The following is an 18,100-nucleotide window of genomic DNA, read 5'->3' on the forward strand; positions in this document are numbered from 1 at the left end:
AAACTGTTACAAAAGTTTCGTAGGCTTCGCTCGAACGTGCATCAGCAGCACACATATACGGAGGCTCGTCACAATGCAAGTTCGAGGCTCGCACCCATCTGCTTCGGCAAGCTGATTGGGGATGCCAAGGCGCTTGCTGCACTTCCAACTTAAAGATGCTACAACAGGGCGTCTGATTTTGTTCCTTTCCGCCATGTCGGAAGGCAACGCTTCTACATACGGCTGAGCAAAACATTACCCCTGTACAAGCAGCAGGAAAACAACAATTAGCCCCCCCCCCCCCCCCTTGAAGCACTGCCTGCTCCTTCTTCCAAGTTCTTGAAATCTTTTGCCACCTCCCATGTTTAGTGTTATGCACCAGTCAACGTAATCATTACTGGTTGAACTTATTTAGACATCATGGTTAAGCAGCATCCCCCACAGAAGCAAAAACAGAGATTTGATCATTGATAAGGTGTTAACACCCTCTAGTGGCACAGAAAGGTAATGCTACGCCAATACTATGGCCTCCAAGATTGGGTGGCACAACAAGCTGATCTTGGAGGTCACACGGACATTGGAACCATGGAGGAAGGAAAGACTAGGAGAGAGCGTCACATGACAGTTGGGAATCCTAGCCATAAATAATTTGAAGGCAAGGCTCATTGGAAATGGGCTCTTACTAATGCTGTGCACGAGCTGCATTTCCGAGCCAGGATTGGGCCTGCCTTTTGCGTCGAAAGCCTGTCGGAGCCTGTCGGAGCCTGACATTGAAGAACAACGAGCCTGCCCGACCTGGCCCAGTGTAAATAACCAGTGTAAATAACCGGGCCTGCCTTGGCCCGACATTACCAGGGCTTTGTTGCAGGAACAAAATATTTTCTCCCATATTAAATGACATTTTAATGAACACATTGAAATAAAACATAACTAAATATTCAGCACTTATGACAAGTTATGTAAAAACAGCAAGTTGTCCAATGATCTGGAAACAAATATGGTGCTCCTGCATTACAAATCCTGCTGAATTGAAGTTCCGCTCGCTGCTAGCACTGGTAGCCAGGATTTCCAAGATCTTGGCAAGTAGAGCAAGCTTTGGGTTCTTTGACTGCTTGGTTTCCCAAAACTTTAGTAGGTCAGATACAGAGCAAGGTGATGATTTCATTGACAAATATTCATGAAGCTGATCTTGCATGATGGAAATGGTCTTGTCACTCAGTATACAGTTTTAAACATTGCTTTTCCATGGCATGTTGTTCTGAAGCAATTTCTGCGCAAAATCAGAAAGCCAAGAAATAAGCTGCCTTATGTGCACATGTACTTCATCAGTGGTGAGCATTCAAAAATGCCGAAACGGAGGGCATAGAAGTGTAGCTATCTTGTGCTCAAGGCTGGGACTTACTTTTGTTTTAGTACAGTGCACATTACAGTGCAGTACAGTGCAGTGCACATTCTTGGATCTTTGTTTTTTCTACAGCTTTTGATAAAGACTGGGGATATGTATGAAGATCTTTTTGAAGCCTAGCGAAATGCAGGAGAACTAAATGCAACGTTGGTTTTCTTCTTCTAATGCTCTCGTACAGAAAATGACCAGAGAAGTGCAATGAGGACTTCGAAGGTGTCTCAATCCGCATTATTTGCAATAGCAAGTATTCTTTATTCAAGCGACATTTCAATTTCATCGAGCTGACAAAATACTGACTTTATCATAGAATTTCGTATTCCATGTTGTTGCTACCTTCTGCAATATGCTTTTGTTGAGTTGGCTGGCTCAACGCTTTACTTTAGGAATTTAACGACAGATATGATGTTCTGTAAGGTGTTGGAGATCGATGGGGCTTCAGTTGTAATGAACTGTTTGCAAAATGTGTTGCGTAGGACTGTAATGAGCAAACAGGTTCAACAGGTCAGCCTACTGTAGGGCTGCAGCACAATCATTATATTCACAACCTAGTTGGTAGTAGAAGTCACTCCATGCAAAGCAACACTCCTAATGCCGATTTTAGCGAAACACCACTGTAACTCTTTTCGGATGGTCTCCCCAGTTTTGCGATCATTTGGAAAGCTTTATGTGAAAAGAACATGAAAGTGCAAGCACCAATCGATGTCAATATATTGTGCTGTAGTGGTTGTGTACGCAATTTTTCTGAAGTCATCCGTCCACATACCAGTGGTGTTCGTTAATGGCTGCCGCAACTTCCAGCATTATAATCTTACAAACCTGCTTGGCTAGTTGCATTACATGTCTTCACAAATGTGTGCTAAGGTTGGGAAGAATATCTTGGATATAGATATTGCCATGACGAGCACGAATGTGAATGAGCTCTTGAGCTACTTTAGCGAATCTGCTGCCACTGACTATATCACAAGGCTGCATATCCTTGGCAAAAAAAAGTTCAAGATTTGGCTGTTCCTTCATAGCTGCCAGCTGTTGTGTACTTGTTGGCTTCAAGAAAGGGACCATACTTGCATTTGCAGGACTGGTCTTGCATCGCTGTCTTTGCAGACTCATATGTGAGAAGGAAATTGCACAATTGGCACTGCATTTGTCCTAAAGGCGAAGACGTTTTGCTGTCTACCACCACACGAAACTTATCCCGCACCACACTTTGGGCATTCGCTTTTGGTAGCAGCTTGTAGCAGCCAGCTGAAATGCCCCTTCTAATAGAATCAGCACAGTTTAATGCCGGTCTATTCGATCCCAAGGACTGTCGGGGTTTTGAGGCATGCACACATCTTGATGCCAGACCACAGTCTATGGAGACAGTGCAAAGTGTAAAGGCGCATGTCAAGTTCAGCGACATTCCCTTATGCTCTGCAAGAATGTTTCCATATGTTTACAGGCCCAGAGAGTATGCACACTGTCAGCTATAACGACAGGCCACTCACAGGCAATATTGGGAGTCAGAGCACCAACACAGTTATGCTTAATCCATGCGTATCAATGTTTAAACCGCACAACTAGAGCGGACGCTAACTCCTTCACGGAATAAGATGCCGGTAAGTCCGTCGCCAGTCGTCTGACAGCAACCCTGGCATTGCACCGTAATTGCTGCCACACAAATAATGTTGAGTTCCTCCTGAAGTGTTGCCGCTGCTCTGCGATGCCGCGGAAACTGGACGAGAAATACAAAGGCATGGTCGCCAGAGATTCTGTCGAAGCATGGGTTGCATAGGCGAAGGCTGTGTATGCCACATAGGATAAGTCCACATTCAAGCAATTACGCGACATATCTTTCAGTATGCCGATTGTTCAAGAGTGCACAATCCTGGGTAAGGCGCGGATTCTGGCAATGAAAGGGAAATGCAACTTGCTTATATTTGCATATTTTGCTGTGGTTTTCTTCTCAGTTTCTTTGTTGGTTTGTGTGTGTTGTGGCTTGTGATTTTTCTTAAAGTGAGGCCACAGTGTGAGGAGTGGCCAGAAGAAAGGAGAACCGTATAGAGGGGTGGCAGAGAGAAATGCATTCGTCAAGTGAAAATGTGTCAACTCGCCCAAACAGCTACACTGGTTTCAGCCAGACATGCATTCCAATTCTGGATGTTACGCACAAAACCTATTGCACCACAGCATCCGTGTTTTCAGCACGAGTCGGGCTCTGCACGTGGCTTGGTCTGCCCGACAAAAGAATGCAGTGGCCCAAGGCCAGCTCGGGCCTGAGCCATGCGACATTGGGCTACCCAAGCATGGCACATGGGCCGGGCATGAGCTTTCGGATCATGCCCCATATCTGCTTACATTACTGCGATCTCTTACCACATCATAGGCAAGCAATATTTTCTAGCTGCTGAGGGTGGTGAGGGTGACACTGAAAGCTACCGTGAGCTAAACAATCTACCGGGAGGTCCAGCAAACATGTAGGGCTTATATCTCAACAGTTGGCGTGTAGATAAGCCCTAAAGGAAAGGAGGCATGGCCTCAGGGGCAGCAATAGCGCCTTGCGGAAGATAGTTGCCTCATGTCATGGCCCCTCACATTTTCCTTCCACCATGACCAGAACACAGTGCAATGATGGGATTGCTCCATGGACGTACAGCAGTACAGCTTCCAAGTGCAGCACAGACAACATAAAAGAAGGGGGGCACTGTGAAGATGTGACAAGGGTGCAGCATCCCTTTATTTTTCACTCGCACCCAAAGCGCACAGGCGGGGGGTGAGGGGGAGGTCGCAATGGGATTTCATCGCACTTGGACTTTATACGGAATATGACGCTGCTTCACTTCCGCGGTCGCTCTTGGTCAGGCCGCGCGCAATTTATGACGTGCATTCGCAAGCAGCCGCTCGTAATTCAATCATTTGACCATCTACATCAGTGGAAGTTTCCATTTATTGTCATGTTCCTTCGCAGCGGCAGTGATATTTCATTATAGTGAAATCGTGTATAAACACACTTCGTTATATTGAGCTTCTAAATACGTGATGTTCTATGGATAAGAAGTTAAAAAGAATGTAATACTTCGCTATAACGTGAATTTTGTTATACTGAAGTTTATTATTAGCGGTTTAACTGGACCCCAAAGGTCTCAATTGGGGACATCACATGAGGTGCAGGCAAATGATTAGCTAGCTGTCAGTTTAGCTGGCGTGACTTGATGGCTGGTTATCAATGGCAATCTTGAAGCATGACAGGTTAGTCATTATGGCAACTTTAGGATGAAGTGCATTCCAATCTCTAGATGTCTGCAGAAAACGAGTGCTGAAAGGTAGCGGTATGGGCGTGTGCAGGATAAACTACAATGGGATGGCTAAGGTTCAGTGAGCTGGAGCTATGAATTGGCTGCCTGCTGGGAGTGAATAAAAAAAAATCTGTGAAATAAGCAAATACAAGTTAATCTACGGTGTGACGCAAAAGTAGGTAGGTGAAGCTCAGCTTTCAGGACAGAGATACTTTAATAGAAATTGTACTCAAGTATAAATTGGGTTGCACGATCCTGGATGGCCTTAAGCATGCTGTTTAAGTGAGCTTGATAGATATCAAAGATTGCAAAAGCGTAGTTAGCGTTTTGCTCGGACGAGAGTTGTATAGGCCAGAGGAAGGTGCCAAAGATAAATCACGGCGTAAGTAGCCAAGTGAACGGTTAGCAGAATTTGTTCTGTGAATCACATGTTGGGTCCAGGTTAGGTAAGGAGAAATGTAGACGGACACCTAGGTACTTAACACAGTTGACTCATGTTATAAGGAAGTTACTGTCCGATGATAAAAGGAAATTAATGAGGTCTTACTGATGTTCAAGGACATCAACCGGTCGTCCCACCATTTTTGTATATGGAAAACGTCATCCTAGACAGTGTGGACATTGGAAAGTTCTTTTACGGCTCGGTACAAAGCATAATCACCTACAAAAAGGTGGATGTTAGATGAGATGCTAGAGATAAGGCCATTCATGTAAACAACAAAAAGAAGAGGTCTAAGGATGGAACGTTGCGGTACACCTGAAGCTGTGGGGGATAGAGTAGATGAATGTGAATGAACGAAAACAAGTTGCTGACGGTTGGCCAAAAATCTTGAACCCAATTACGAACAATCAGGTGTAAGTTGAGGTGCGAAAGCCTGTATAAGAGGGGCATGTGAGAAAGCTTATTATCGAATGCTTTCTCAAAGTCTAGGAATGGAAGTCATGCAGAAAAAGAGCAGGTTGCGTGCCACAGGAGTGTCCCTTCTGAAAACCGTGCTGATCTGAGAAAAGAAGTTTGTGGATGAGAGGAAGGTGGCAATGTGTGAGTAAGCAAATGACGTGCTCCACAATCTTCGAGCAAATGCTAGTAATTGAAATTGGTCAATAATTGCTAGGGCATAGACTATCCCCTTCCTTATAGATGGTTATTATTTTCCTAGCCCTCCAGTTGAGGGGGACATTCCCAGCTGAAAGTGACTGCTGAAAGATGAACGATAAGATTACACTACAAATACCTGACAAGCAGCAGAGCTAAATAAATGAGGTCAAGGAAAAGAGGATCACAACACAAGTGCTGAATCTCGAGTGAATGCTTATTAGAAAAGAACACAAATATATAAACAAACGCCAACTTAGCTACGATAAACGGCTGTGCATGTGGAGCAGAAACCAGCCTAGTGCAACAAATGTCATATTACGTAGAATAAACATGTACATTAATAAACTAAACAAAAACAGAACGCATCTAAGCAAAAAGAAACATATTGTACAAGCGCCGAATATAATCTAGTGTGGAAAGCTCTTTTCAAAACAGTAATTATTTTCTAGTAAAAGCAACAGACTGCTTGCTAAGACACTATTTTCCCTTCTGACCAGGCAAAACTAGAGCTCAGACCACACGTACGCTTGCCAGCACGCGCTCACTTCTCGCCACTCATGGCTAGACGACTTGGCAGACTTCACTTTGTAGTGATCGAGCTAGTGACAGCGCTTCAAAATGTGCAAGTTGGACATGGCTACTATTCGTCGGTCAAGCAGGTGCAGGACCAAGCCGGTCCGTACCATACAACACAACCATACTGGAGCACATGAGCACGAGTGCTTGCTCCATCCCTCTGATACACAAAGCAAACGTAATACAGTTGCGTGTAGCAGATCTGTTACATAGCGTAGATAGAGTTGATACCATGGCCACTGTGAGACCCTGCAGCTGTTGTGGTTTCTACGCTGAGTGCACTGTGGCTCGCTGTGGACAACTGCATTTGGCATGTTGTAGGCACCAAAATCACAAATAGTGGTGTCTCCGTGAACATTAAAAATCAAATTTGAATTGCACGCCACGATCACGTTAAAGGGCCCCTCACCAGGCCCCATAGCAAATTTTGGTTTCACGCTGAAAGTTGTTACATGTCCTCTAGGGAGTGTTCTGCCATAAAAATGTTTCAAATCGACTCATTAATAGCCGAGATATAAATATTTCAGTGCTGTGAACCCATGATTTCACAAGGTGAGCTTCACTGTATATCGAGACACTCTCTCCACTAACCCCGTCTAGCCTCCGCAAGCGAAATTCCTTCCCTGCATTCTGCCATACCGGACCTTGAGGATCGCGTGATGCCTATGTCACGGGTCCCGCGTTCATTTTTTATGCGAAGCATATTACTAGAGCTCAACCCAGCTCCTCAGGCGCGGCGGTGTCGCCTTCAATGACCTTTAGTGACTCCATGCCATACCACGTGACACCGTGACGTCACGACAGAGGAGAAACGGGGCTCCAACTCGCGCCGTCGCTCGCAGCGTCGCCTTCAAGGCTGACCACGTGACACCATGACGTCACGACAGAGGAGAAACGGGGCTCCAACTCGCGCCGTCGCTCGCGGCGTCGCGGCGGTATATAGGCAGCTGCGCTTGTTTCTAGGTGGCTTTGGCCCAACTCTTGCAAGATGGGCTGGGTGGGAATCGAACCAGGGTCTCCGGAGTGTGAGACGAAGACGCTACCACTGAGCCACGAGTACGATGCTTCAAAGCGGTACAAAAGCGCCTCTAGTGAATGCGGTGTTGCCTTAGAAACGAGCTGTTTCTAAGGCTCAGGCGTGCGTCGCTTGCTCAGGCGCACATTTCGTTGCCGCGCCGAACGCTGCGTTGCTCGACGCTCACCGCGTCCAATGTGGGGCGCGTAGTCGCTGCGCTGCAGCCCATTGTCTTACACCCCTTGGCGGGTCGACGGGAACGCTGTCGCGTTCCACTCTTGAAGGCGAAGCAGAGTAACGCATGAGTTGTTTCTTCGTCTAGCCGAACCAAATATAGCCAAGCAACAGCAGTTCACCAGGCTAAACAGTGGTTCAACAACTAAAATAAAGGCTAGTATGCTTCGCATCCTGGGCTTAACCTTAGCTAAGCCACAGCCATTTTTTTTCTTCGGTGCTGTGCATTTTTGCTGACGGTGTTGCGCGGGAGCTGTTGTGATGTCTCATTTCGCGCAGCGCATGATTTTGTGTGCTGTGCACGAAGACACATGACTAGCGGTATAATTCAGTGCTACACGAATACTGAGGCGGAACAAGCGGATCACAGAGTCTATCACGCGCTGGAACACGGCAGAAAATAGCATAGTTTCGGTACATGCGCACGTGACCGCACGACCGTGGGAACAAGCAGACGAAGCGGAAGTACATCTCTCTTGCTTCGGTGCGAAGTAAAACAAAAGACACGCAGACATTCCATTTGTGTGTTTTATTATTTCTCTAAAGTTCAATTCGTCAATTCAAGCAACAGATCGCACAGATAACAGATGTCGCCTTGAATAATTGTCGAAGTCACGTGTCACCACGAGCGATGTCACACTGCAGACCCGACAACATAGCTGTAAGGACGCGACTACGTCACCGTCCGGCTTGAAGCGTGGTCGCCGCGAGAGAAAGGGAAAACAGCGTTGAGATTGAAATTTCAGATTTTTTCGCGGAGCATAACGCTGCAATTCTTTGCAAACATGATTGTTAGCGCGCATTGTATGCTCTGCGCTTGTCAGCTCAAAATGGCCAGACTTGGTGAGAGGCCCTTTAAGTAGGTGGAGTATTGTGGGCATGCCTTCGCTCTGCCGTAGCGTTTACAGGGCAAGGCATTGAAGAAGGAGCAGGAGCAACGCCAAAGAGATCATAGGTGACATTTGATTACCGATAACTCTGCTTCTGCAGAATGCATCATGCTCCTCAGTCCAGAGTTACCGACTTCAACATTAACAATAATATGCTGGCACCATATCAGGGCAGCCACATCACCTGCACAACTGACTTTTCACTCACGATACCAGCTAGCAGTTTAACCCCCAACACTGGCACATGTTGTGGGGAGCACACGAGCCCATGTTCCCCCGCGTCGTCGCGGTCGCGTTGAGAGCCGGCATAGACATGGGAGAAGCGCACTACGCCCTTTCCCTCGCTCTCGCGATGTGCACGCACCCTTCCTTCCCGACTTGTGGGAACGTAGCTGATGGGTGAGGGGGACATTCCCCTTGCAAAGGTAAAAAGGTACAAAACAGCGCCATCGGGGGAGACCCGCTCTCTGACGCCGGACCCCTAACCTGCCAGACTTGAGTACCTACCACAACCCATGAGTGACCTCGTTTACCTGACTATTCCGGGCAACGAGGCCAGCCTATTATTACTTCTTACAGAGAGGACTTCCCTCTGCCAGTGTTCTTTATTGCTGCCAGCAATAAATGTTGTTACAGTTGAAGCTGCTGGTTGCCCCATTCGTTCGAACCCAACGTAGCCGCTATTCTCGTGCTACGGGTTGGGGAGAAACACGGAGCGACTGTGTGGGGCTAGATCCGGAGCTCGCCTTCAGCCCTAACTGCATGCAGAGTGGAACCCCCACAATATATTGCAAGTGTTCTGTCTGGCGTTCATGTATAACAAACAGGTTAACTGTGGAAAGCGGATTCCTTTTTAATCCCTTAAACTGTTCAGAGTTAACCTTTACTACAGCTTCATCCAGACTCACATTAGTTACTGCATGGCTACATGAGGATCTGTATAGAAAACTCACTTTCCACCAATATAGATACTTCAGAAAATAGCCCTATGGATATACGAAAGTATGCTGCAATACAGTACGTATAACTACTTTAATTTTTTAATATACTTAACGTCTATGGCCTTGTCAAATATAACATTGCATCCTTAATGTATTTAATTTGCACCAACAAATTATACTGAAGTACATCATCTCTGACCACTTCCTTTCGATTGACTCGGTCTGAAGCTGATAGCAGAGTGAACTCTGCTGTCAGTTTCTTCTCTAAAAGGTACACAGTAACTATGGCAGTGACACGCTTGAATATTTTGCTACTAAAACATGGAACAAACTAAATACAGTAGAACCCCTCTTATATGTTTTCTACTGGACAGCGAGAAAACAATGTAATACCTGGGAAATGTATTACGCGAACATATGGTTAAACTAAAAAAAAAAAAAAACTACCTCTTAAATATTAAAACAATAACCACGCACAGCTCAGACTCTAAAGGATTTACAGTCGCAGACAGATAATTTGTACTCATTGGGAACCACATAAAAGTCCGAATAATACAGTCTGAATATCGGTTTTTGCAGAAAAGGCGAGTTGTATTCTTGGACTATCACTTTCGGGGATACCTTTACTTTCGCAAGATTTTGCAAGACTAGTACTCGACACATGGACATCTACAAGCGACGGCATTCTTGGCACAGGGCCAGAGTTCGTACAGAAAATTTGACTAAAAATTCAAGAATAATTCAGGCATTTCAAGGATGCCAAAGGCTTCAATTCAAGGAGGGGGAAACAAAGCTTATTCGTCACATGCACTAATATCTAACGAGATATCCTTCTTCTTAGCTGCAATTTTTTTGCAGCTAAGCAGCTGAGTTGGACACACAGTTCGAGCTCTTCAGGTAACTTTTCAAAGTTGATGTTTTTAATATAATGAGGTCAACCCCCTCCTGGCATGATGGTTAGCACTACCTGGCTTCAGCCAAAGATACTCGTCGTGTTAAAGCCTAATAGCTGTAAGTTGGGCATTTCTTGAGCTGAGGGATCGAAAATAGAGCCATGACTGCTGAAGCAAGGTCTGACTACGGGCTAGTTGGAATTCCATGGTATAACTCGTCACTTACAGCGCAAACATAGACGGAGGACAAAAAGGACGACGTAGACAAGCGCTGTCTGCCAACTATCTGGGATCTAGATAGATCCCAGTTTCAGTGCACAGGTAGCTCGGTTGAGGGCTGCAGGGTACCCGAGCAACCTTCTGGTCTCAGTTTCGGAAAGCTTGCGTAATAAGTTTAACAGCGAGCCTCACAGCTTTGAGTCTCAGGTACATGAACGAAGTAAAAAAACAGCTGTTATCCCGTATGTCCATGGAATATCCCACAAACTTAAGAAAATAGGACAAAGAGCAGGTATCGACGTTGTCTTCTCTGCTCCAAAAAAACTGGCCCAGCTTTGCGTCAGAACCAATCCTGCGGCTAAGAAACGTAGTATTTGCAGCATCAATCATAGGAAGAAGTTTACAGGTTGTTCGAAAGGTATAGTGTATAAGATTCCCCTGAAATGTGGTAGGTCTTATATAGGACAGACTGGTAGATGTATCAACGTTAGGTTACAAGAACACAGCAATAAAGTTCGCAAAGGGCGGGAAGGCTTCCTGGGGGTTCACTGCGCACAATGCGGCTGCGTCCCAATTTTTGAGGAGACGACCATCTTGGCTAGGCATCCCAATGAAACTACTAGAATTATCATTGAAGCAGCAGCGATTGCCGATGACGACTCGGTTAGTAAGCCATCTATCGCACTAACAGAAAAAGAACTGGGTTTCCCGAGATCGCACATGCGCTCTCGTTCATCTTAGGTAAAATTCTGAATGCATTCTCATGTCGGGTGTTGCTTCTAGAGGGCGCTTTTGTCTTGGTGTTTTAGGGTATATATGTTTGGTTCTGAAAAATAAAAATCAGTTGGCAGATAGCGCTTGTCTACGTCGTCCTTTTTGTCCTCCGTCTATGTTTGCGCTGTAAGTGACGAGTTATACCATGACTGCTGCTGTGTGAACCAACTAGCAAAACAACAAAATGGTGACACGGCTTTGTCGCTTGATCAGGCTTTGTCTAGCTCTGCGATGGCAATGGTGATTTAAACAAGCCCGTCATTGGCGGCTGGGAACAAGCCACATTGCAACCGTTTAGCGACTCTCTCAAAAGAAAATATCTAGGACTATTTCTTGATAGACAGTATCCATGGCACAGTCCCTATGCAGCATTTGTTACTTTGAATTTTCAAAAGTTGCCTCCGAACCTCAGTTTTCGAAAAATTCAATAAGAAAATTCACTTACATTAAAGTATTTTTAAGGGCTCTTGAATTTCTTTTTCCCAATTCAAGGGTTTTCAAGGAGGTGTACGAACCCTGCACCTGCCCAAGCATGCTCTCTAATCACAGCGCCAGGATCACTGTCGCCCATACATGATTTTGGCACTATTAAATTGAAAGCAGTATCTTCGAAAGTGATCGTTTGAGAATGTGGCCCAAGTCTGACAATGCATTTTTGCACACACTTAAGCTTGCCTGATCAGTCCTTATTTAGACCACTGTCATGCTGCCACTACAGATAGATGAATGTACAGTCAATGTATCTACATAACGGAAGTCAACTGTGCTGCGACAGCCAAATGCTCGTGGGTTTTTTCACGAGTCATCGTCTTGCACTTCCCTCACTTGATCCCCACCTTAATCACTGTAGGCATAGAGAGTGGACTTGATGCCACTTGCAACTGCTTGAGGAAGTTGCCTGGCATTGGCCGCTATTTATTGCAAATGAAAATGCTGGACACATGAAACTCGCACGACAAACGGCAAATTCAGCCAGTGCATCCTTTAAACACTAAGCAACTCCGCTTGGCTTGTCCTGCAGTTTGGGTAGTTTGGGCGCGGTCTGTGACTGCTGAATCGACTAGACTTTGCTACTTTCAATTTGAGAAGGAGCTGGTGACGTGGCCGTCGATGATGCCAGCAATGTATTAAAACGAAAATATCATTATTTCCGTTTGTCGCTGTGGCCAAATTGGCACACGGTTGTGCAGCCAAACTCTGAATATTCAACGGTGTGCAGTAACGTGCCCGAAATTTTGCGACTTTGCGCCATGACCATGGTGCGCCAAAGTGTACACTGGTGGTGGTCAGAAGTGCACAGCTAGGACGTCTAGTGCAGTTGACGTTCTTCTCCAAGATTTCTTCCGTTATAAACAGTCCACTTAATATTTAGAAGGAAATTCATAGAAGAATAAAAATGTGTTATATCGTATGCAGCAGACATTGTCAGCTCCTGACTGGAGGCTTACCATTATCATTGAAAAGGAAGGTGTACAATCAGTGCATTTTACCAGTGCTGACTTATGGGGCAGAGACTTGAAAACTGACAAAGAAGCTTGAGGACAAGTTAAGGACCGTGCAAAGAGCGACAGAACAAAGATTGCTAGGCATAACGTTAAGAGACAGAAAGTGAGCAAATGGGTATAGACGATATTCTAATTGGCACCAAGAGAAAAAAATGAAGCTGGGCAGGTCATGTAATGCGCCGGTTAGATAACCATTGGACCATTAGGGTTACAGAATGGGTGCCAAGAGAAGGGAAACACAGTCAAAGAGGGCAGAAGACTAGGTGGAGTGAATGAAATTAGGAAATTCGCGGGCGCTAGTTGTAATCGGTTGGCGCAGAACAGGGGTAATTGGAGATCGCAGGGAGAGGCCTTCGTCCTGCAGTGGACATAAAACAGGCTGATGATGATGATGAATATTTTTATACGTACGCCAAAGTCGGAACGTATTACGCAGGAACATTCGGAGAACACCTATGTATCAAAGGGGATTCTAATACACACGTGTCACACGTGTATATGAGCCTATTTCTGGGACTGTACTTTAGCAACGTCATATGAATGATAAACGTGTCAAACATATGAATGATAAACGTATCAGTGGGGTGGGTTCTACTGTACTAATGTCAAATCAGCTTGGGCTTACAGTCTGTTTCGAAAGAATTATAAACGTTTACTTATTAACTATATGTAGTTCACAAATACTGACACATATTGCTCTGAGCTTGTGCTTTTGCGATGATTCTAAATTTTGTATTTACTCTGGCTTTTTCTTGCCTGGCTTTGCACTACCTTAATTATTTTTTTTATAAACACTCTTGCATAGTTTGTATGCTGCTACTGATGTGTATGCCCAATGGAATGTTTTGTTGGAACCCTCTAACAATATTTTTGGGTCTCAAAAGTGCATATTTGCACTTGTATGTACATTTCTTTAATAAACTTCAAATTTAGACTGACGGGTCATCCGAAGTGGCGAGGCTTAGTGGCTGATCCCTTCACTCTTGTTTTACTGTGACAGCATATTCATGTGGACACGCCTAGCAAATTTTTTCCGTTGTTGTCACTGCGAGCTTCCATATATATTTAGGTATACATGTGCTATATGCTACACCATGTTATATGACATGCAGTGTATGTGGGTTATATTACCACACAATTCCATCCCTAAAGTTGCTCATACCAAGTCTTACATTCATGACAAAATTTTCCCTCACAACTTTGAGAATGGCAGCCCACAAACAGATGCCATGAAACAAAACATAGACAGTGCATGCCTTTTATCTTAAACCTTCTCAGACTTGAATAGTAAAAGTGCAAAACAATAACAGAGCTCTAACCTGAAAAAGATGTAATTTTATTGGTGTGGCTGTGCACTACCTCCAGGATCAGCCCAGGAAAGAGGTTTGAAACATACCTGATACAGAACAGTGGTGGTAAGTTCGCTAAGAAAGACAATGGCTGTTATTAATAAACATAAATGAATTTGTCCAATGTCATTATTTAAACAGAGGACCCCTACCAAAACAGCTCATTTTTACTTACCTTATGTTTACTTCAAATGTACTACCACTACAAGTCTTACACTTCGTGTTATATTCTAACATGTTGATATCTTGCATTCACTGCTTTGCCCTTACGGTGAAACGGTGATATATATATATATATATATATATATATATATATATATATATATATATATATATACGGTCGCTCTGCGAATCCTTTTGCAAATTGTTTGTTTTCTTGCGCATGTTGTTACTTCTGGGTGGAGATGTTGAGTTAAACCCAGGCCCTACACTAGATGGCATAGCAGAACAGCTAAAGCTGTTCTGCTATGTCAAATCTATGCTAAATCTATAACGAACACTAGACTTAATGCAATTGACAAGAAACTTGAAAAGATAGCTGGCATTGAAAAACAGATCTCAGAGAACAATAAACGAATATCTACCTTAGAAAAAAACCTAATGGCTATGGAAAAGAAAGTCGAGGATCTGGAAAACCGGAGCCGTCGGTCCAACCTTGTCATATACGGTGTTGAACAACAAAAGGAATCAATAGACATGCTTCTTGAATTGGTCGAAAAGAAGATTTTAGACGGTATACTACAGATAAAAACCAAGGGAATCGAAAGAATCCACCGCCTAGGCAAAAAGAAGCAAACTGATACTTCTAGGCCAAGACCCGCAATCCTTAAACTACTCGACTGCCGAGACAAAGTTTCAATCCTCAAGCACTGCACGATGCTCAAGGGCTCAGGTTTCTATATCAGTGAAGCTTTTTCTCATAGTATTCGAGAAATAAGAAAGAAGCTGTGGGATCGAACGAAAGAATACCGGGATAGGCAGGAAAGGGTGTCACTAGTCTACGATAAAGTGCCTATAAATGGTAAACTTTTTGCTTGGGATAGTTACCATGAAGATTTAGTTGCAGTACAAAAAAACGAAGAAAAGGACGCCTTACAGAAGAGAGTCACTCGAAGTCGACAGAAGTGACCCTGTTGAATGTGAACACACGAAGTCTTGCAAATAAAATAGACCAATTCGAAGCTCTTGTTTTAGAAATTAAACCTGACATTATTGCTGTCACAGAAACATGGCTTCACTCGGAAATCTCAGACCATGAAGTCTTGCCACCGGGATATGTGATTGTGCGCAGAGATAGGGGCACTAGAGGCGGGGGTGTCGCACTTTTCTTTAAGAAAGAACTACGACACAACGTTTTACCAGATAAGCCAGAAATTGAGGCGGTGTGGTGCAAAGTACAGCTGCAGAAAGCCTGCATATTTGTAGGCACTATCTACAGACCACCTAACGCCGAGACAAGTTATCTAGAACATCTTCTGGATTATATGCATGATTACATGACGAACGGCAAAATAGTCATAGCTGGTGATTTTAACTTGCCCGAAATGGAATGGTCGTCAAAAAAAGTGCAAGGTGCTGCGAATGACGCCATATTGGATATATTGTTCAACTTTAACCTCAAGCAACTCGTACGCGTCCCCACACGTATCCAGGGCAAATCCAGTTCTATTCTAGACGTTGTTCTTGTTAGTGACCATTTCCTGAACGACCAGACATCCACCGAAATCTTAGACGGCATATACGATCATAAATTAGTCCTATGCACACTGCCTCTACCTGGTCTTGTACGACACCACGGCCCTATAAAGCACGTTCTTGCATTCAGCAGAGCAGACAACGATGCAATAATCACATATCTCACTCACGAATTTCTTGACTTTTCAGATCTTTGCTCGGATAAAAACTCGTCGATAGATCATGTATGGTTGCAATTCAAAGCACACGTCATGCACTGTATTGAAAATTTTGTCCCACTAGAGCGCAAACTTACAAGAAAATATAATCCATGGATCACCCGCGAAATAATTCATGTTAAACGTAAAATTAGTAGGCTGAGGAAAGGTAGGAGGTCTGGTTTAGCCACTAATATCACCGCTCAAATTTCCGTACTATCTAAAACATTGAAAAGCAAGATGCGCGTTTCCAAAATGCACTACTATGGTACCACTCTATCCAAGCTCATGAAAATGTCACCAGCGAAATTTTGGCGTTACGTAAATGGTAAACATAGCGATAGAAAGGCTTCTCCTTCAATAGAAACAAAAGATAAGGCGGATCAATTCTATCGCTACTTCCAGTCGATTTTTACAATCGATAATGGAATAGTGCAACATTCCCAGATTATCCCATCTACCAAAAATAAATTACTAGAAACCCCAGAAATAACTGAGAGTGGTATACTGTGTCTGCTATTAAACCTTGATGACAAAAAGAGCTGTGGCCCAGACGGGATACCGAACGCTTTTCTCAAACAGTACGCAGAACCAGTTAGCAAGTGTCTACGCTTAATATTCACAAAATCTATCCAGGATTCACAGATTCCTTCTGAATGGAAAGTCGCAAAAATAATCCCAGTGCATAAATCCGGCGACAAGACGATCCCATCAAACTACAGGCCCATTTCCTTGACGTGTACCAGCTGTAAAATACTCGAGCATATTATCCTCAAATTCATCACAAAGTTTGTCGAAGACAATGATCTGCTACACCCCAACCAGCACGGATTCCGGAGAGGCCTATCGACTGTTACTCAACTCGTCGAGATAATGCACGACTTGGCCCAAGGCATTAACGAATACTCCTAAATTGACATAATTTTTATGGATTTCGCAAAGGCGTTTGATCGGGTTTCCCATGAAAAGCTAGTTATCCAGCTGGTCCGCAAACTTGGGGATGGGCCAATGACTCGATGGATGTCAAGCTATTTGTCCGGCCATCAACAATTTGTGCAATGCAATGAGCACATTTTTGACACATTAAATGTCACATCCGGTGTGCCCCAGGGATCTGTCTTGGCACCAATATTATTTTTGTTGTTTATAAATGACCTGGCAATCAACATTAACGCAAATATTAGGCTATTCGCAGATGACTGCGTACTGTATAAAGAGGTCAAAAGCTACAGTGACCAAAATGAGCTGCACATTTCCCTGAATGAAGTAGTAAGTTGGTGCTCTAACTGGCAAATGGTGATTAATACAGACAAAACAGTTGCAATGACAATAACAAACAAGAAAACAAGCTTAGCATTCTCTTATGGTTTTAATAATGTCGCACTCCGAAATGTAACCCAGTACAAATATCTTGGTGTAATAATAACTTCTGATCTCAGCTGGGCAGCTCACACGGAAGCTATAACCGCGAAAGCAATGAAAAAATTGTTTTTCCTTCAGCGGACGCTGCGGCACGCTGACCGTGACACTAAGCTTTTAGCGTACACCACACTTGTCCGACCGATTCTAGAATACGCCAACATAATCTGGTTCCCTTTCACAAGTAGCGGTATCGGCATGCTTGAAAATGTGCAGCGCAATGCGATTAGATTTATTTTTAACTGCTATCGACGCCTTGATTCCCCAACAGAATTGCTACGCAGCGCAGGTTTGCCCTCACTCCAAAGTCGTGCTAAAATCCACCGCCTGAAGTTCTTATATATGCGACTGCACAACTATTTTAAGATAGACCACACAACATACGTTGAAACTAAACAAACAAGGCAACTACGTCACACGCATGATCTCACACTACAAGAATATGCGTGCAACAACCAATACATTCTATTATTCTTTTCTCCCTAGATCCATTCGGGAATGGAATACCATTGACCGACTTATGGTCGAACAGCAAAGAATTGATGATTTCCTTGAGATGTTACATAACTCGCTTAATACGTACTCATCAACCTGATGTCATTTACTTGTATTCTCTATATGATTAGTTGTTTTTTTCT

General features: G+C 44.0%; 1 protein-coding gene across 1 annotated transcript in view; it reads right to left on the reverse strand.

Annotated features, from left to right (window-relative positions):
- RpLP0-like (ribosomal protein LP0-like) overlaps window positions 1–18,100 on the reverse strand; it is an 86,031-nt gene that overhangs the window by 9,816 nt on the left and 58,115 nt on the right. The window lies entirely within an intron of this gene.

The sequence above is a fragment of the Dermacentor andersoni genome, chromosome 4 (genome assembly GCF_023375885.2).
Source record: "Dermacentor andersoni chromosome 4, qqDerAnde1_hic_scaffold, whole genome shotgun sequence".
NCBI classification, from domain to species: Eukaryota; Metazoa; Arthropoda; class Arachnida; order Ixodida; family Ixodidae; genus Dermacentor; species Dermacentor andersoni.